The sequence below is a fragment of the Struthio camelus genome, chromosome Z (genome assembly GCF_040807025.1).
Source record: "Struthio camelus isolate bStrCam1 chromosome Z, bStrCam1.hap1, whole genome shotgun sequence".
NCBI lineage: Eukaryota > Metazoa > Chordata > Aves > Struthioniformes > Struthionidae > Struthio > Struthio camelus.
Window position 1 is genome coordinate 69,648,007 of NC_090982.1, and position 21,959 is coordinate 69,669,965.

At 41.1% G+C, this 21,959-nt stretch overlaps 1 long non-coding RNA gene across 1 annotated transcript; it reads left to right on the forward strand.

Annotated features, from left to right (window-relative positions):
• Nucleotides 1-2,400: 2,400 nt before the first annotated feature.
• On the forward strand, nucleotides 2,401-21,684 carry LOC138064585 (uncharacterized). Its single transcript, XR_011137840.1, has 4 exons — nucleotides 2,401-2,536; nucleotides 3,126-3,297; nucleotides 8,488-8,555; nucleotides 11,871-21,684. It is a non-coding gene; the product is annotated as an uncharacterized lncRNA (long non-coding RNA).
• The last annotated feature ends 275 nt before the right edge of the window (nucleotides 21,685-21,959 follow it).

The window sequence follows — 21,959 nt, forward strand, 5'->3', positions numbered from 1 at the left end:
TATGGGCTGAGTCAACCTGATGGCTTGTGCCCAGAGATGTTTCTGCCTGCGTACCACCCTTTGCAGCCAGACAGTGGTTTCTCTGACCCACCAGCGAGCTGACGCAGCTCGGTAAACCAGCCCGAAACGATCCACGCTGCTCTTGCCAAGTGAGGTTTCCTGCCCGATTTCCTGTAGCTTGGCTGGTCCTGTCCTGAGCACCAGAGAGGGGCTACTCTGCTGTCACATCTTGGATTTGTCCCTTGGAAAGTAAGGAGAGGAAATGTAACTGTGTTTTGCGTTGCCCGTTCTTCCTTCAATAATAACAACAAAAATGTAGCAAGCATTTTCCTCAGTGCTTTATAGAGGATAACAAATGGCATCCTCAAAGGCTGATGTTGTTTGACTCAGTCATGAGACTGAGCAAGAGAAAGCAAGAGAAAAAAGCTGAATTCTACTTTTCACTTCCATCTCCTGCTCCACTGCTGGGGACCGCTGCGCTGAACAGAGGAGCTTTCTCTTTGCAAATACTGCGGGAAGGATAAAAAGCCAGAAGAAAATCACAAAAACTAGTGGAGAGATGAAGGCCCAGGTCCCTTGTGCTTGTTTCACAGTACCTTCCTGTAGAAATCTCCATTCTCTACACACTCTCACCAGGTGCAGAGCAAACTGTGGGGTCCTTGTTAATGGACATGAAAGAAGCACTAGCATGAAGAGGGCCCAATATGATTGCCTGCACAGTGCAAGACCCAGCAGGATTGCTCTGGCTCCTGAAGTCGGTCAAATGCTCTCGCACAGTACTAAAGCCCATTTCCACTCGTTCCCCGTCCAGGACCCCGTTGGGGTCACCCACACCCTTGGGCTCCCACAGGACTGTGCAACTTCGAACCATGTCAATAAATTACATAAAACTGTTTTTTATTCAAGTGTCCCAATTAAGGAAACATTACAATTTACCACATCATTGTTAATTGTTCCTGATGGTATTCTGTTTTATTTTTGTTTTAGTTTTTTTTTAGTTCACTTGCTATTCATCTGTGCCCTCTCTTACAAATCATTTGTTGATTAAATAACTTGAGATCCTTAGAAGTTTGTTTTTGCGCAGACTGTTGGGAATACTTCTGATCATTTTATTGCTTTCAGTTTGTATCCCCTGTACACAAGACTGACTGTGTCATGGTTAATATTATTTTCTGCTCTGCAATAACCTCCTATAATCATGAACATATACTTACAACTGTTTTTAGAATTTTCTGATCAGATATCAGACTCTTAATAAGTACTTTGACATTTCTCCACATGAGGCTCTGGTCATCAATTTTTAAAATGTACTGTATAGGCAGGTATGCTCTCAAGTGTCCTAACAGTAATCACAAACACAGACGTTGCCTTAAGGCTAATCACATAGCTTTAGATTCATGTAGTCAGATCGGTGTCCGGTTTGAATTTAGTGTGTAATTTATTTGCTTGCCATTTGCCTTTTGCTGTTCACTTACTCAGCTTTAAGCTTGAAATGGCTCTCATCTATGTTTAGAGATGTAACTGTACATATCTCTCAAGTTATAAGCAATAAAATTTTCTAGATACTAAATTTCACCCTTGACGTTCCAAAATGCAAATAATATGTGTTGAAATATATTCAAATTCCTATCATTAGGAGTTATGGTTAGGTTATGACTAAACTAATACTCCATAGATATTAACTCTTACCTATGGGAATATCGCCTGCATAGGTCCAAATCGATGAGAGGTTGCTGTAGCTACTGCATATGAATTTATATCACTGAAGTTGAACTTAGAGGTAATTAATAAAATCGTATTTTATCTTTGCAGGAAAATTTAAGAAATGTCCTTAGCTTTTATTTCTTTGGGACACAGAGCACAGGAAACAAGTCTGTCCTATGTATCAAAGGCTTTTGCGGCTTGTTGAAGTTTGATTGTTTTGGAGTCAGAAAACGGTGGCCTATCTTTTACTGACGGTCTACTATTTCCCTGATAGATTCTTAAAACTAAGAAACTGTCCTGGGTAAAGCCGCTCCTTATTCGTCTCATTTATTAGTCCTGCGCCGAAGACACAGGCAGTTGCCTTAGCTCTTGCTTGGGCAGGAAGGAGGTGCAGCCGCTTTCTGCTTCTCTCCAGCCCGCTGGGACCAGCTCCGGAGATGGCTGGGAAACGTTGCTACATCTGGCAGGCGGCTGGGGCCAGCACCCAGGCCGGAGTCGCCTGGCAGGGCCCCCGCCGAGCGGCGGTGCCTGGGCGCCCTGGCCTGCCCGGCCAGCACCCTGCCTCCAGCCCCACCGCTCCCGCCGCAACCCACGGCGGGGACGAGCCCCTTTCCGGCACCGCTGGGATTGGCGGTTCCAGTAAACCGGGCGAACTGCGTTTTGTTTTGCAGATCTCTCTGACTTCCCCTTGCCTGACTGGAAACGAGGTTTGCACTGGTGGGCCATAGGCTCAGAAGGACCTACTTGGAAAAGCGCATCCTCGTGGAAAGTCGGATTTCGCGTCCTTCCTGCCTGCGGCCCAGCTAGGAGAAAGTGCATTTCGCCGTGTCGAGTAGGTGCTGTGGCGTGTGGGGGCAGCCCTCGGCGCCCTTCCGCTGCTCCGCGGGCCCAGCGCTGCGCCCTGCTCCGCGCCGCGGCACACCCGAGCTGGTAGCAAAGCCACGGCTGGCTCCTTCCCTCAGTGGCAATACTGCAGCGGCAGGCGGGCGGGCGGCTTGCGCTCCCTCAGATGCCTGGCTGCTGTCGCACGGGCAAGCCAGCCGAGAGAGAAGAGCTAAGACAGGGTCACCACGCGCTTAGCACAAAGATTTTTGCAATTAGCATAGCATTTTCATTTCCACCGGCGAACAAGGAAGTGGCCAACAAAAATTTCTTCGCATGCCAGCTCAAAACTGTGTTTAATGCAGGTTTTAAATTTGGTTGGAGCTGTTTTGATCTTGTAAATATGAAGAAAATACCTAGTTTTCCACTAGTAACCTTAACACTGGCAATATGTTTTTACAGAGTAAATATCAGGTTTTAAAAATCCTATAATTAATGTGTTTGTAAGTAGAAATATAAGTATTAGGTGACTCTTGTAATTTTTATCTTCGAAATTTAACAGCAAGTTGCCTAAAATGATGCATCTTTGTGTTATACAGGCATTATTGCTCTCTGGAAAGTGAAAGTGGGTTTTGCTAATGATGAAGAGAAAAAAATTGCCAAATATAAGACATACAAAAGCAACATGCCTTTGCAGAAAATTATTCCATCCAGTATCTTGTTTGATGTAAAGCACAACGGAGCATTACGACATTTCTGAGCATTTTTGAGGTGAGCCTCAAGCACGTTATTAAAGATTCAAAGTAGGATTTCAAATGTGTAAAATTCAAGAAGCTTTTAGATTTGGGTTTTGGTTAGTAAACTTCTATCTGTAAAATTCAAGTTCAGATTCTCAGCTCCTCCAAGGTGTCTGAACATACAGCTTTTTTTGGTTTTAGAAATATTGCCAGCTGCCTCAACAGGAGAAGGTTTCTATCTTATTTTTTCATCCCTTCTTATTTCAGTGAGGAAAAATTTAAGTTTTTTTAAAGAAAAAAGTCTTTGTGGGAAGTAAATAATTTTTGGGAGGAATAAAAGAGGATTTCTTAACAGGAACTCTGCAGCAATGAACTTACTCATCAGACTGTTAATATCTAGCCACGTACTATGGCTCTGTCCTTGAATGTGGTTTTGAACTGTGCCTGTCTCTGAATCTTTTTTTATCCTGTTTGTTTTCTGGCTTTCCTCCTCCACCCCTGCTACCCCTCTCCGAAAGCTGCATAGACTCTGAACTCAGGATATAAAGCCAAATTCACGTTCCATATACAGTACAACTCTTTAGGCTTCCCTCTTAATTCAGGGCTACAAGTTAGAGCGCTGCCAGTACGCAACAAGTAAAGTATAAGATCATCTGAAATGACTGTAGATTTTTCAAAGAGCAATTTAGGAATTAGCAGTGCCTCTGAATATAATTTTCTGCATATACTCTTGTCTGCTATTGCAACATGAACACTAGAAATATTTGGGAAGGAGTTTCTTGATTATACTGTTTGTTTCATAGCTGAAAATGAAGAATCTGCTGAGTAATCTCTTTAAACATGTGCCTGTCTTCATATAGGGGGTTCGGTTTGGACAGCAGCCAATCCATTAATGCAGGAAACTGGCCAGCTTCTGCATAATGTTTGCTAGTCCCTGCAAGATTCATGCTCCACTAAAGTGTTCCCAGTACATTAATTGCAACACTAGAGAAAACCTCACATTTTTCTTTTTTATTTAGTCATGAAAAAGACACATTTTAGTTGTCAGCACAGCTTACACTAAAAGCATCATATGACTGAGGCTAAGCCCTGGTCTGTTATATCTGGTCATCTCAGTGCATTTGTACCTACAACAACCACAGATGTTTCCAAGAAACAGCTATTTTGAGTTGAAAAAATATTGCAAATGGTCATTCCTGAAGAAAGTATTGATAATCAAAGATTTCATTTAGTAAATTAGTAGTTAAAAGGATCCGGCAGCTTTCAGGCGCCCAGCGAGCAGGCGGGGCGTGTAGCGCAGCTCTGCTGGGCAGCGCCGGGCCCTGCAGCGTGACCGGCTCAGCCGCCGGCACATCCTCACTCTTTTGCTCTGAATACCAGCGTACACTTTGTGTAATCAGATGCCTATTAATAATTTTAACCCTAATGTGAGGAACGAGGCCTGTGCTGTATAAAACAGGTGGGACCATTCATTGCAAATTACCGTTTGTGTTCTTCCGGCAGTTGTAGCGCTACGCTTGGTCCACACTGCGCCGGTGAGCTGACCTGCTGGAGCTGGGCTCGGCTCATGGGAGCCTGACGCCAAGCTCGACCCCGTCACCAGGAGCAGACTTGCTTTATCTGACGGCGACTCACAGGCAGAGCAAAATCAGACTCACTACTGCATTTTAAAAGGAGCATCTCAAATTTTTTGGATTGCATCCAACCCCCAAAAATCCACCTCAGCTGTGGTTTTGGCCCAGGAAAGCTGCTATTTTTAAAGAAACATTCTGCTTATACACATACGCAATGTATCCCTATTGAAGCCTTCTGTCCTCAGTATCCACTTACACATCTGGCTAGCACACACTTCTATGAATTAAAAGTAAGGCTAATGTAGTGCAGTGAAATGGAATGGTAAAGCATAATCTGCTTTTATCATACCATTCTTCATACCCCCCATGTCTCATTTTGTCTTAATAGACTGGCATATCAACATCTCAGTCCAGCATCCTCTTCCACATAAGATTTGCTGGGTGTTAGTTTAATTCAGGACGAGTACTGTTCTGTTTTAGCTGATATTCAAATACTTGCCTGTTTTTCACCTAGTAGTAACAAAGAATTTTCTCACTGATGGACATCTTTAGCAATTGTTTTTGAAAGATTCAGTAGGTTTGCAACTGCCTTTAAAATACGGGGGAGGGAGAGGTGTCATCTTTTATTAGAGTAAGTGGTGCAGCTGGAGAAAAACACAGGCACTTTTAGGTATGTCCTCCCCCTCACCCCCCGTTAGATCCTGAAGAGGTACCTGAAAAAGATTTTGCACATCCCAAATATTTGAATTGTTGTTCAGCCGGTTTTCTTCAACTATCAGTTGCTACATTTAAGAGTACTGCTTCTCTTATAGTCTTAGACCGTCCTGACAATAACTGTACTAGTACTTTAAAATTGAATATGTTTAGGGTGTGGGATGGAGTCTGTCAAATCTAATAGAAATATATGGAAGCCATTCACATCAGTTGCCCTCAATCAGATTGCCAAGGAGGACAAAAGATCGAATTTTCCTCTAGGTTATGTTTCAGATGAAATATATTTTTTAACTGATGGCAACTTTATCCACCGGTCTAGATTAGGATATCACTAACCGGGTCAAAATGAAGGCAAACTTCGGAGTGCTGTTTGGAAAAGGAATAAAACATGCATTCTTATCAGCCCTAATAGAACTGATTTGTTGCATTAGGAATAATGGTGGGAGAAGTCTTTATTTTTTAACCTTCTCATTTAAATCCAAAGTAAAGATAACATTGCATTTAATGTTACTTTTCTTAATAAATACTGCTTATTCAGTGGGATGGACCTGAAGTTTCCATTGCTCCAGCGAAAAACAGTGCAGAGAGTGCGTCTTTCTAAAGCTAATATAGATACAAATTACATATTTCAAGGTAGATGGCATGTATTCCAGTTCTTTACATCAGACACTCATGCAAGTGGATTGTTTTGAGAAATGTATGAAAACCCACCACACTCAATGCAGATTCTGAAACTGCTATAGTTAATTCTGGTTCTTCTTCAAAGCACTGTGTATATAGGACTTACGGCATGTGTATAGGGCGGTGTGATTACTTCTGAATCTAGGAAACTGCAAATCAGTAAAAAATTTAAACTACGTGCATATTTAGTATACGAAAAAGGAAACTTCGTTTGTGCAAAAGGGTATGAAGTAGGACATTTCATTGAGCAGAGCAGTTACTCCATAGTCAAAATGGTGTGCATAACATCTGCTGGTGGCACCTCTTAAGCACAAGAATTTATTTTGCATATGCAGCTATTTTCAAAGTATACAGAATAGCTGTGAATGTATGGATGTGTATGTATATTCACAACTTGCAATTGTGGGCCTGATATTTCAGAAAATCTCACTTTTGGTTAGATTCAGAGAACCAGAGCTGGCTTGTATTGTTGTATGGAAGAGCAGAGGTGAGGTTAACTTCTGTAGTGAGAAAAGGGATGTTGGATGTTTTAGAAAGTGTAGGAGCAGCATAAGGTTGGGAGCAGTCATTGGCAAAAGGCACCTGTAAGGAGAGATGCAACAGCACTTTACTGGTGGAAGCTGGTGACTTCTGAGGTTGGCTGGCCAGCACTGCCCTGCAAAGTTGTGCTTTCAGCTGATTTACATGGCAGGAGCTGGTCAGATATGGCTCTAAGTCAGGGAGTCACAAGTCCTGCTCACGAGCCTGACAGCCAGTTTTCATGCCTTTTTTTCTGCTTGTAGAACGCATATTCCAACTTGGAATCAGGAAACACCGGCAGCAATTATGATAACAGAGAATCCTAAAATATTCTTTCCACTTCTCTGCCGAGTTCCCCTTCAATTTTACTGTGCAGTCCCAAAACTTTACTTCACATCTCTTCACAGGCTCTCTTTATATCTGCTTCTTTACTTCATCAACAGAGATAACTGCCCTTTTCCTATCACCTGATTTTCTTTCAAATCACCTTCTCTATGGCTGGTCTGCATCATCTTAGTTCAAATAAGTTTTGTTCTTCAGAAAGTTCTCTTCCTCCTCTTCTTATTCTATACAAGACAATGTCTAGAAGAGGCAATAGAAAGTTAAGATTTATTTCATTGTAAGCTTATTCTGCACTCTCGACACGTGTGCATGCTCCTATTGACGTACCTATGGCATGCTCATCTGGTCTGCTTGAGCAAAGCCCTCACTTTGCATAACAGCAGGATTCTTCTGTTGTGGCAAGTTGCTCAGCCTGTGGTACACTCACAGGCATAGCAGCTCTCAGCAGAGAGCAGAAGTAATATTATTAGCCTGGAAAACTGCCTTCAAAAATATAAATATACAATTATTTCCTGGTAAAACTGCCATTGGAGAGTATCTGTAAAGAAAACCCTCTCTCCCCACATCCATCTCCATTTGCCAAAGCTGTAATGATTTTCCCGCTCTTCCCTGACATTTCAGGTCTCTGGGCCTGTGATATTTACGGCTGCACCGTAGTATTTCTTACAGTTGATCCAGTTCAACATATCAATATATCTTTTCCCAAGTGGAAGTGCAAGTCTTTTACATAGGGCCAAAATTTCCTTTTGATGATCCCTGCTGTGACTTCAGTGTCTTGTCTTTACTGGTAATGAAGCAGTATTTTTACCTTAAAATACTGATGTGGATAGTGGATGTTGAGGCTGAACCACAGAAGAGACAAAAATACTTTGTCCTCTGAGGTCCTGGCCCAGGCTAAATAGGCTGTTAAATCAGTATCCTCCCATTGCTGTAGCCAACGGGTGTCATGGTTATTATCAGGTCTGCCTACGTCAGACTCCCAGGCCCAAACGACTAAAATCAAATGCCTTTTTTCCTCTGTGACTTTTATCTTGGTACGAGCCGGGGTCGACAGCCGACAGTGTGGACAACGGAGCGAGCTCTGAGGCACCAACTCGGAGCAGGGCTGGGACTCGGCCGAGAGGCAGAGACTCCCCCGCTGCCTCCAAACTCAGCAATGGCCACCGCCTGCCACTGGGGCTCGTGACTCAAAACATCTTGTTTTTTTAAGAGATAGTGTCTGCAAATGAATTTAGGGAAGAAAAATATGACCTGGCGATTTGCTTTTAAAGGTTGCTAGCTCTGGTGTAGCTGTGCACCCTACGCCTGGGCAGGGGGCAATGAGCGCAAAGGGCTTGTCTGCCTTGGGTCAGGAACTCCTGAAACATTAATAAACATTTCCTTTCCTTCTATAGGTGAAATAACAAACCAACTGTTATGCTCAAAATTGTGTTTATGGGCAAAGAGGAAGCAAATCATATGTGTAAGTAAAGCCAAGAATTTATTGTTATTATAGTGTAAATCTTAACTTTCTAATTCAAGAATCATTATTAGTCTAGATCTAATTAGTACACAGAAACATAGAATATTAATGCATTAGAGTACTTCTATACAGAAAAAGGTTCGATAATAATAATAATAGAATTAAAATTGCGACACACACACTTAGTTTCCATGCCTTTTCATGAAGTTATGCTCACCCTCCCATTGCTCCTCTGGGTCTCCAGGCCAGAACCTTCAGCCTCCTGGAGAGAATAACGCCGTACATCATTAGCCTCCAGAGCCCCTCGCTGGGAGGAGTATGATGTTGATGTCGCTCTTTTCTTCTTCCTCATTAAGATGCACTTGGGGTCATTTTCATATGTTGCTCATGCACTTTTACACCTTTCTCTTTCCTCATTGGCCTGCAGCTCCATGTTACATCCAAATTTACTATATACTGTGCCTTTTACTTATGTTAGATGCTACTTCTCTGTTCTCTTTGTTACCCCTGAAACCAGTTTTGCCCAGCTCCAGGTCTGCATTTCTTTAACTGACTATGAGTGAGTTACCTTTACCCATGGGGTCTCCAGTGCCAGCCTGCGCCCCATCTCTGTACCCCATCCCATACCTGTACTCCTCTACACCACATCCTGTGTCACCACTTCTCAAAGCCTTTGCTACCATAAGCAGGCCCATATTTTGCTATATTACACTGTTGTATTAAGAGTCATAAATACCTCATCCTACATACAATAGCTGTTTGTTACTGCTATCTGTATAAAACTATGGTTGTACCACACAAAGATTAAAAAAAAAGTAGAATAAATTGACCATAGGCACCTAGTCAATTAGAGAAATTGTTGTCACAGCTAAACCAAGAAAAACAAAGTTGCAGGCAGGTCAAAAAAAAGTTCAGGCAGACCAGGCCTGACAGACCCCAGTTCTGAGGCCTTGCAAATTCAGTAAAAAGCTTATGGCCTGCAACTGTCAATGACAAAACTGTATTTCAGGGCTACATGGTTATACAACAAAATATTATTGTCTCTGGACATAACTATGTTTTCATAAAAATTATGTAATTGCAATAAATTCACTTGAGACTTAAAATGTCACTAAATGTCATCTTCCAGCTGTGACATGTGCTGGAACTAGGAAGTGGAAATTCCGGTTAGAGGTGGCCAGGACTTAGATCTTGAAATACAGAAGGAGAGTCTGTCCTCTGAAACTCCTGGGTCAGGAACTGCCCTGCGCAAAGGGACATCCCCAGGCTGGGAAGGGCTGACTCCCAAGGTGGAAAGGACAGACATCCTTGAACCGAGGGAGATGCAGTGAGAGGGAAATGGACATGTGGGACTTAGGGTGTCTAATCAACCTACTTTACTTATTTTTTATTCTTTTCTTGTGTTTGCTGTCCTTTACTCAGATTTTCTAATCCAAAAAGATGGCCTTCTGTAACTGGTTTCCTTTTTTCGTTTTAAGCTGCTGGGTTGTACTAAAATCCATGCAGTGAAATTCTGTGCTGTCTCTAAGAGGGTAAGCGCAATTCTTGTTGCTAGAAATACCGTGGGCTAAGATGACCTTAAGCTGGTGTGACACTTCTGTGAGCTGGGGTGCTCTGAGGGCTGCAGTACCCCCTGCAGAATGTCGTGTCCTGGATTGCCATCTCTGCATGATCCACGTATTGCTCGGTCACACCTCCTGCATGTATTCTAGGCCATTGCTTTTGGAGAAGTCTTTTTGTGGTTAAATATAAATATTTTAAGGCCCTTTCATGTCATTTCATCCCTAGCAAGGACAAACAGAAAAATTTCACATTCCAGTGGTCTATCATATTAAAGAAAACCTATGACTTATTCAGAACGTATTAAGACTTTGAAGAAAAAGATTTTTACAAAATCATCTGATCAGCTTGGCTGGTCTAGCATGTTTTGGACTCCCTTGGGAACAAGATTTGAAAGCTAGAGCTGTGTTTGTTGTAATTCCTCAGAGAATACAGCTTGCAAAGCGCTCCTGGTTGGCATGGGAGCCTGTCACAGCCCCATGGCAGCACAGCGGCACCCGGGGAGCTGCAGAGCCAGCAGCCACGCGGCACGAGAGTTGTTTCTGCGCCCTGCGAGTGCTCACCATTGAGGCGCTGAGGGAAGGCCAAGCAACCTGCTCTCTATCACTGACCATTTATCTCAAACTCTCCTGTTCCAATTTTAGTTTTGGGGGATCAGATGAGGGAAAGCACTTGAGAAAGGCATTACCCTGATGCCACAGAAATGCCACAAAAAATGGCATCACTCTTTTCCATAGTAATACTCTCTACTGCTCCTTTTCAGTCCAATATGTAACTGCATTTTTGTCAAATGCAGCACCTAAGTGTTCAGTCAGTTGTCTTAATCATCTTCCAAAAAAGCAAAAGACTCCACCTGTACTTGCAATTACCTTAAATTGTTCTCTCATAACAAACATACAGTCCACATTATTTTACACAACACTGGAATTTCAAATTGGCTTGATTTGCTCTCATGTTATTCCATTGGTTTGGATATACGTTATACATATGCATTTCAGACATGCAGAACTCTGCTCTCTGTTGCTGAAAAGACCCTTGAAATTAATAACAATATGGAAAGAAAAACCCTTATAAAATATTTAAAGGCCGTTGCTTTTTAATTAGGATGCAACATGTGAAGAGAAATACATTATAACAGAACAGTATGTACCTAAACATAAGTCTGTTCAAAAATACCAAATCTGATACTGTTTTTATATTCCACCTCAAAAGGCTTTGAAAGGTTTCTGACGTGCTATAGTTGCCATATAACCACATGCTTCCAAAAAGTGATTTCAAGAGAGGAAATACAATTTATTACCCAAGAGTAACATGTAATGTGGTGATTCATCTCATCTAAAAGCAGCTGCTTTCTTTGTCATCTTTGTAAGTAGCATTCATTTTCCTGGCATGAGCACAATTTACAAATTCATCCTGATCCTCCCAAGATTCAGATAGCATCATTAGCATATATTTAGCGGTAGTAGACAGTGAGCAGCAGGTACAAATGGCTGGTTGATGAGCTAATGCTTTGGGCACTTTTCCAGCTTGTATGTTAAGAGAAAAATACACTACTTCAAAGTCTGTCAGTCACAAGGCAATTAACATAAAAGAATAATAAAATGACCTAAAATTCCACGCTACTTTAGGGATATAGGTATGTTGACATGTTGCCTAATGTATAGCATTCTATTTAAAACAAAAAATTACCACCTGAATGAGGAGATGCTTCACCACATTTTGTTCTCATTGAGCCTTTTTTGCCTTTTTTTTCAGGGAGATTTCAGTAACAAACATGCTGTACATCTGCTGCCTACTGGCAACGTGGGTAAAAAAATATCCAAAAAAACAGAGCTGGCAGATCCTGCTGTCAACATGAATTGGATATTTTCATTTTAGCAACGGGTGCCACTTTCCTAACATATGTTGCTAAATAAACGTGCAGAAGAACTGAGCAAGCATATCCCTATCATCTATTTTCATCCAATGTTAAAACAGAGATGTTATCTGGAAGAACAACAAACCCTTTTCACAAAGCAGGCTCTAGCAAGGAGCTTGGAGACACCCACAGTAACACAGCACTGCCACGGGCAGAGTCCAATTCGAAATATGTCGATAATTAACCCTCTAGTATCTGAAGAGGAAAAATGTGCATCTAAAAGAGACCAAAAAAGTAGACTATTGTTATAGTTTGTGTTTTTACCTTAATCCAGCTTCATTTTCTAATTGTTGTGACCTGCTGGCCAGTAAACATGTCGTAAAGATTTGTTCAGTCTGGACTCTCATTTCCACTCGAATGACTGTGGGTGCCACAAGGAAAGCTCTACGTAGAACAGCTTACCAATGTTCTGCTGAATGCCTGTCATTTGTCCTTTAAAACTTCAGTGACCAAGCAAGCAAATAATATCTAACAATAATATGCATCTGATTTTTTTTTTCAGTCAGAATATTTTAAACATACACCTTAACCATCAGGCAGACTGGAAATAAATTTCATTTTTTTACCTTCTTTCCAGAGGAAATTCTCTTTCATAAACACTTGAAACTGGACACTGGTTACAAAAGTACTTATTGTGTGAGTCAGAACTATGCAAGGTCAACATATTTCATATGCAAAATACTGGGTGTTATTCTTTGTTGCTATCATGCTGTTACTTGGCAGTTTGAATAACTACTTGACAACAAGTTTGACATTAATGACTTCTTTCACTTTATAAGTTTTTTGGAGCTTGAGAAAGAGATGATTTCAAAGGTCTTAGTCTAAGAATTATCTTGAAGAACGTGAATTGAGAAGGAAGTGAATCACAGAATCACAGAATTGTTTAGGTTGGATGGGACCTCTGGAGATCATCTCGTCCAACCTCCCTGTTCAAGCAGGGTCACCTAGAGCATATTGCCCAGGATCACATCCAGACGGCTTTTGAATATCTCCAGCGAAGGAGACTCCACCACCTCTCTGGGCAACCTGTTCCAATGCTCTGTCACCCTCACAGTGAAGAAGTTTTTTCTCAGGTTCAGATGGAACTTCCTGTGGTTCAGTTTGTGCCCATTGCCTCTTGTCCTGTTGCTGGGCACCACGGAGAAGAGGCTGGCTTCATCCTCTTGACACTCCCCCATGCTATCTTGGAACTGAAAGAGTGGGAACTAACTTGATAACATTGCATTTCATACAGCAGGAGATTTAATTTATTATAAGTGCCAAAATACCAAAAGAGAGTCTTTTTCTATATGCAGAGAAAAAGCACCCAGGGAGAACTGATCTCCAAAGAAATCCAGTGCTTCAAATACCCACTGATACTCCCAAACGTTTCTGTTGCACCGCAGAAGCGGGCTGAATCCTCCCTGTGAATGTCAGCATGGTAACGTATCAGCCCAAGGGGACCCTGTCAGGGGCATGCAATGTACTTTTCAGCCATTGCAAAATAAATATTCATGACTGAAAAGAGGCTCGGCAAGGACCTAAAAAACCAATGGTTTACTTCTTCCCTCAGCAACTCCCTGTGATGCCCAAAGTTGCAAACAAAAAAGAACTTGGACTGACTTGAGGTAGGTAATATGAAAATATGATTTAAAAACCTCTGTGCTCAGCAGCTGCTTAATCTCAAAAGCATGTGAAACCAACCTCCTTCTGACCTGAAAGCTCCCAGGTTCTGGTTAAATCCATCTGGGATCCAGGAAGTGGGAAATGCTTCCTCTGGGCAAGCCGGGAGAGCATCATGCGGCCAGTGTGCTCTGAGCACACACCTCACACGTCCTGCGATGTCATCTTTTGTGTCCTCCCTGTTGATCAGGTCCCTTCCTGAGAAGAAAGAAGTCTTGGTATCTACTTAATTTTTCAGGATTATTTCTGTCTTCAATCTAAAGGCAGTATATAACAAACAAACAAATACCAACATCTAACTGAGTGTGAGTTCAAATGCACCTTGTGTTTAGAATTTTCTACAGAGAGTCCCTAAGCCTGGCATGAGTGATCTTGGGTCTCATCCCTCAGTGTGTAGGTCTTGGGTTTCATCCCTTGGCACAAGAGTCGTGGGTCTCATCCCTCAGTGCGCGAATCTTGGATCTCATCCCTCTGCGCTGGCCGGGGAGGAAAGTCTGCACAGAAAGTGCAGGTACCTTTTTCAGGGTTTCCGTTTCTGGGACCTGCATTCAGGTATCAGACGCTTAAAAAAGGAGTGTTAGAGTTCACCTTGCAGGCACTTAAGTACTATGTTTACTCTAGGCCTTGTTTTCCCTTAGGTTGTATTTTTTCAGCAGAAATTGATGCAACCAGATTGCTATTATGTTTTATTCAAGTCTAATAGAAAATAAAGGTTTATTCAGCCACAACAGAGGCAAAATGCCTGAGCTTATTGTTAGAGCTAAGTAGGCTGATGGTGTTTACTAAGTATACATAATTTGGAATTTTTTGAAAAATTCTTTCTATTTGCTCAGGATCCCAACATCATTCCATTGCAGTGTTAACTAAATCCAAGTTTTAAATGGAAATGTGTGGTGTGGTGCTCCAGTCCTCTTTTAAAATCGGGGACTATTGGTGCATTTGTGAAAACTAATCCTTGCAGTTTGTTTCAGATGGGCTCTAGTGTATCCACCATAACTCTAAGAAAGTCAGGCAGAGAAACACCAAGTTAATCTGTGCTGATGAGTGTTACATGCACATTAAGCAGTGAGCTGCTTGACCTATGAAGATCTGAGCAACTTCGGGGGTGGTGCAAAGTGCACCTGTAACAGCCTGAAGGGCTTAAACCTGAAAAGGTAGGTGGTTTTGGAATTAGGAGCTTCCAGGACTGAGTGTGGCTGAGCAGGGTATTTTAAGCACATGGTTTAAGAATTAGGTGCCTCTTTAAGTGTAGTCTCAAACATTTGAGTTCTACAGCTCCCCATAGCAACCTGCGTATTGGCTTGCAGTGCATCACTATGCTGTAATTTGCTGTTGTGGGTTCCTTGGTGTTCATTTCATCCAGACATTAGGACTCTGAGACAAGCCAAAAAAAAAAAAAATTAACTGGGTTATCTCCCTTCTTATTGATGCCGATTAGGTTCTATTCATCCTCAGACTACTTTCAAATGACAAACCTTTGAGCAAGAATTAAAAATGAATCAATAAAGAGTTCAAATTTGTCACTGAAACAATATCTCACTGACAATTATTTACAAGAGACAAAAAAAGCATCGTACAGGTAAAATCTTGAAAAAAGGTTTCATGAATGTTTAATATAAGGTCTAAAAATGTAGCCTGCTGAATTAGAGTAAAAAAGTGAACATAGAAAAGATATTTGTGTTGAATTTATACAAAAGTGGAGTTGCTACAGACAGAACATGCCTGACATTCCAATAATAAGGAAAAAATTGAGTCACCTCTGTCCACAAATACATAGCTAAGTCTGCCTGACATAGCTAGCTCCACAGACCCCAGCTCCTAGCTGCCGCTTTAACTCCACCTGCTCCACGGTGCGTGCTTTCCTTCGCTGGGGCAGTCCTCCCATGGGCGGTGTGCTTGTTGACAACTGCTGCGAGGAGGCAGTTCAATAAGGGGTTGTGATGGCAGCAGTACAGTACGATGGGCGGGAAGGGCAGGACCCATGCCACCACGCTGAGGAGCAAGAAGGGAATGAATAGCATGTACTCAGTAACAGCTACATTCCCCCCCCCCCCCCAAAAAAAAAAAAAACCACACACATCTGTGCTTTTGAGACATACATGTAGATATGCGGCTACAGAACCTATTGGGTATCTGACGTGAACTAGAGCAGCGTTAGCCTAAAATCCCAGCTTAAAAAAGATGTTAAATGTGAGAAAAGGTGCTTGGATTTTGTAAAGATGCCGGAATGTATGGCAAACTATTTTGGGACTTTTCTACATAGGAATTTTCAGAATAGCTAACATGTGCTACTTAAGTATGTGAATTTAGAATATTAAGCTACATACCTCCTTATGGGAACACTGGGCATTCTTGTTCAGAATTAAAGTAAGCTTAATTTGATTTGCTTTAATTCACTAGCCAAGTGAATTATGTTAGAAGGAAATAACATTAATTGTGAATGAGAATATCTACACAAGGCTTTAATATGGTTTAGCTAATCTACTTTAGAGCTAATGTGGATGAATTTCCTTGAGTCTCCAAGTAGACAACTGTTTAAGGCTAGAGCCTGTAAGGACTGCAGATCCTGCAGTCCTATCTTTAAAGCATCTGACTTGTGACATAAACCTCTGCATCGGGTAACTTGGCTCCCTACACACTTTGCACACACCGTTTCAAGGAGGACACCTTGAACTAGCCCCTGGCACAAGGAACACTGGGCTCATGCGAAGCACTGCCCTCTGTGGAGCTGATATGCTTCCTTCATAGCTTCAGAAGAGTGTTTTTATAACCTTGGGATCTACAGCCTGGAGTCCTCTTCTGTATTTCCTCTGAAGAAGAGCGTAAAGCTCAGCCTCCTTAGATCACGATGGGAGTGCCACCTACCTTTTACACACTGCAGTGGCTAGCAGAGAAGCAGTTTCATCCACATAGTGGGGAATCTAAACTCCTTCAGCCTCAGAGGTTCAAATAGATACATCCAGGGACCAAGTGTCTGTAATCAATCAGCCAAGATACTTCTTTCCCTTGCTGCCTCTAAGTGCAGCCAAGTGCAAAGGGAGACTGGAAAATGGCAGCATGACCTTGAGGCCTATTGCACAGGACATTTACTGGTGATGGTTCTGGCTCCCAGGGCTGTTCCTGTATTTTACACCAAGTACTTATTTGATAATGGATTTTAAAGAGAAAGTGGCCACAACTGCCTTCTGCAGGAAGCCTCACCCTTTGGATGGGCACTGATGATTTCAAAGCAGTCCAGAAAGAAATCTGCAGAGTTCCCTAGCTTCCTTGTCGGGCCTTCAACACACAACACCCCAGTTTGCCATCTGCTCAGACTGCAAGGACAGAGAAAATCACTTCCTTCTTCCCGTCTTGCTGCCCTAACAAGTTCTAAAAAGTCAGGCTTTTCTTGCCACCTTGGTACATGGACCAATGTTCCACCATGCGGAGCTTACCCTTTATCTGGCTACTATTGTCAGCAGTTACATTCCTCTCCTCCCCGCCCCCAGGCATGGGGACGCATGTTGCTCAACTCCTCTGGCCAAACACACTTCAGCTATGGTTCAGTGTGAGCAATAGATTCCTAAACTGTGATGTGTTTGTTCATCGGGTATGCTTCATCATTGTGTATGCTTTGGGAGTGCAGACACCTAAGCCTGGAAAATTACCTATCTTTTAAATCTTTTACAGATTCTGTACAACAACACGTTTGCATTTTAGGCTCTCAACAACACTTGCTATTTTTCTTATAATTGTATGAAGTGAAATCTACCAACAAGAGGTAAAAATCGGCACAGAATTGACATGGCAGAATTTGAAACAGCAGCATGGTCAATTTCTTTGATGTAACAACTAGAGTAGGCGCCCTGTCGGCAACATTTCTTTGAGCAAAGCAAAATGATAGAAATTGAATATGGCAGAATTCTTCCAGGAGCACACTTTAGGAGTCTCACGCTTTTGATTTTGCAAGTGAAATTTTGCAACATGGCCAATATGTTTGCTGCTACATTAGAATGTCTGACAAAATGAAACCGGCATTTGTGGCTCTTCCTCCTCACCACCTGAAGAGGCTTTGTGGTGAGGGGGCTGGTTATGATACTCTTCTGGAAAGAGACAGATACAGATGAGAAGCCTTTGAGACCATACGAGGAACTGAACCTGGCCTCCTCCAACTCTGAGCTGTGAGTTAGTGCTAAAAAAAGGGTGGGGTGGGCCTACTTTTCTCATACTATTTTTAATGAAAGAATAGACCCTTGCTTTTTCTTCCTCCCAAAAGGAAAATCTTAAAATAAATAAATAAATACCATGAATGGAACCAATACCAAGTGTGAGAAATATAGCCACTCTAACTCATTAGGAATGAAACTTTATACTAACTCATCTATTTCTTTTTATTAAGTATATTTGTGTTATTCTCCTCACACGGAGCATTATTTTTTCAATAAAAAATTAGCTGTCAGTGTCAATTATACATATCAGAATAGAAAAAAGATTGAAATTAAAAATTCCTGATTTTATCTTCTCACAGAGAATGTTTTCATGCTCCTTGAAAAATGCCATTTAAAATGAAAAACAGTGAAAAAAAATGCTCCTTCAGATTCCTTATTTTATATGATAATTTCATATTCCCTAAAATAAAAAGAGTAGATTTTTATTAAAGTTGTAGAAAAGCTCTTCTGACAGGGATCTTTAAAATTCTGCAGCTTAGATTAAATTATAAATTAGAAAAAGGAAAGGAATACTATGGACTGAATGCTGCCCGGATTGACAAAAGGATGTAATTTAGACTCACAGAGCCTAATAGTGAAATAAATTTCCTTGGATTTCAAAGAGGAACAAACTTAAGTGCTTAGTCTTAAATGTAGTTGCAAAGTATAAAGTCTATCAGAAAGTCAGTGCTGGAAATGTCTTTTAACTCTAGAAATTAGAACTTCTTTACTGTATCTAACAGTATTATGTATCGAAATTAACTGAATGCATGCCTGAGCTCTGCCACTGACTGCAAGAATCTGAAATATGCTGAAATTACATCACTTGTATAATTACACAATTTATGTTTTAATGTATAGTAGCTACTAGAGTTTATTGTATTACACTGAAAAACTACTGAAATTGCAAATCTCAAGATTTAGGGAATGTCAGAATTAAGGCAGACCATGCAACTTATTTTAGCTTCCTTGTGAATATGTTTCATGAATGGGCTCTAATCCCACAATCAGATATGATTTTTCTTTTTTTCCTTTATTCCTTTCAGTTCACTGAATAAATAGCAACTGAGTGAGCCTCTCCAGAGGCTTGTTTTGCTTCATTGCTCTACACATGGCCCCATTTTATTTCTCAAATATTCAAGCCTCATTTGGAAGACAGAGTATTAATCTCCTTATGAGGTTTTTTTTTTACCTCTATAACGCAATGTTTTAAAACTCTATTTATAGAGTTTATATTCATAACATTCCAGCAAAATAAGTTGGTTTTATTATTCCCTTTTTGCATGTGATAGATTAGAAGTGTCTGCTAATATGTGGTGGTCAACCTAAAATAATGAATTCCTGACTTTTTCAGAGAACTTTGCATTTTGTAGCTGCTCAGAGCAGAACTTCCACAGCCTTCACCAAAACAGTGCATGCCCAGCACTTCTTCAAAGTGGTTCCTAGGTCTCAGCTCAAGCCTACATAAAATGAAGAGTACACTCTTAATGCAAATTATTTGTGTGGTTTATATTACACAGAACGTGGCTATAGGCAGGGACAGACTCGAGTACCACGCAACATGCTGACTGAGATCCCTCCTTGGTCTTTACACTGCGCTTCTTTCTGACTATGCACAGTCCAGCTGATGCAGTAAATGAAGTAAGGATTATACAGACAACATCCTCACTGATGAATCCTAGTTAACTAGTTGACCTCTGTATAGCCTGTGCACTGAAGGAACTGGTGGAAAAACAGTATATGATCATGTATCATGATGTGCCTTGATACAGTAGTTATACTGGCAAGTTTAATTCTGAAATTTCCTAACTTTTTTTACTAAATGGTCCACCTTAGTATTCTTTAACATAGTCTTTCCTTGTGCATAACTTCCTAAATCAATTGTCTCTTCTCTCACTCCCCCCCCCAAAAAAAAAACTCCAGATAATACAGCACAAGGAACTCTGCTGACACTCATGTAGCTACATCAAACAGCTGCATTGCGTCATCTCTGCCAGTCCTTAAACCTACACTTCATCAGCAAGTTTTAAACCTTTTAACTGCCATACCAGACCTTTGATCCTTGAGTAAAGAAAGCAACTGATAATGAGAGAAAAAAAAGTTGCCATCCTTATCAATAGAGGAATATGAATTTAATCTGCATTTTCATCTGTTTATTAGAGCTATTAGTGACAGCAAAAGGACACTGATGCTTTGGAAGACCAAGGTCAGGTATTAGAGGAACAGACTTTGGTTGCCAAGGGGTCTCTGTTCCAGCCCTTTTCTGATCTTTGTTCCCATGTGGTCCTCCTTGCTTTAGCTGTCAGACCCCTCTTCAGACAGCTTGTTCTCTCCTCTCATGGCTAGGTACAAACACGAGCAACACTAGGACCTACAGACAGTCTCTTTGCTCAGGTTCTGGTCTGGGAGGTTATGCCACTTCAGGATGAAGGGAAAAACAATTACAGAGAAATCTCATCTAGGTGCAGCTGACCAAGTTCAGAACCTGCCTGGAGCAAATGGAAGCTACAGAAAATTTATACATCAAACTTCAGCACAGTAGGGCTGGAGAAACCATGGTTTAACCTGGAAGTATTTTCACGGGTAGTGCAGCATATCTGAGGATGTAAAAGGTAAAAATTCTGCCAAATTTCAAGTCCTTATTCCAAAGTATGAAAGGATTAGAACTTTTCAACAAAACTATTTGAAGAATTTAAGATGAGAAAACATTTTTTCTGTCCTCATTCTTAGAAATAGCAGAACAACTCTCATTTAAGTTTCCCCAAAGAATTCAAGCTGGAGAAGACAACCAGCATGGAAGATGTTAGCTGGAATAGAGTAGGTCTGGCAAAATAATGAGCAAATAAAATCTTGGAATTCACCACAAAGATACCCATGTGTCATAAAATAATATACGTGATTTCAATGTAGGCAGTTCATTAACATTTTCTAAAAGCACATCAATTTTATATGCAACATATTCTTCCATTTTTAAAATCTTCTGAAATTCTGCTGGTGCTTCAGTGTTGCATCATCACATAACTTTCCTACTGATCTCTCTAATCTGGGTTGTCCATGACACACTCCTAAATCAAGTGTACCATGCCATTTGACCCTGAAGCTGGTAGAGAGAAACTAGAAAAAACATGCACAAGTCATAAGGAGAGGCAATTGTCTCCTCTGCAATCATAACACAACAAAAGGGCTACGGAACAAACTGACCTAATCCTTTTAGCAGGCTATTAATTTTTAAATATAAAAACTGTAATTTAGATAGAGACATCCATACTCCACTTGCCGGTCATTTTAAGTAGATATATTCCACTTATGTGTTTACTCTACAGTTTTCCATTGGATTGAACATTTTCACAGAAACCAGTATCTCAGTGGGTCCATCCTGCAGCTTTCAGGAGTTCATCCTCCCTCCCCCCACAACAAGTATTCCAAATACTTATTATCATCAATGCAAAAATTGTTATGCAGCTAAAACAAGTTACAGGAATGGTATAAAACAAAGGCAGCTAACATTAAGCTATGGAGCTAATATGCTCTCCCCGTTTATTGATTTTATAGAAGTCTTGTTAGATTTCAATTGATGAATTCAGAGTGCCATGTGATTTACATTCACCTTACTGCAGAGCATACTTAGTCCTCAGATCATGCCATCCAGTAGTCAGTCAGAAATGAGTGGCCAACATAATGCTTGTTCCAAATAAAATTAAAACTGTAGTTCCCACGTACTGCTGTAAGAATTAACAGGGCTCGGGCTTCCTATCTCAGTTTCAGTCCAACTCCCTATAATGAGTGAGGAAAAAAAGGAAGACTGCTAGCATGGGTGCAGATTTGAACCTTTTCAAACTCTGAACAATTCAGATCCAGGATTCCAGTCAAGCTATTTTTGTACCTCACATTTAACAAATTTAAAACACCACACCAAAAATTGACAAATGAGAAAGTAAGGTGAAGGCCATGACAGTTTATTTGGGAAAACTGTACCTGTCTGATAATGCTGTATGTATACATATCACAGCTTAATTTCTCCCGGACATGTACATTTCATTAATACTAAGCTCCTAAAATACTTCACCTGGACCAAGA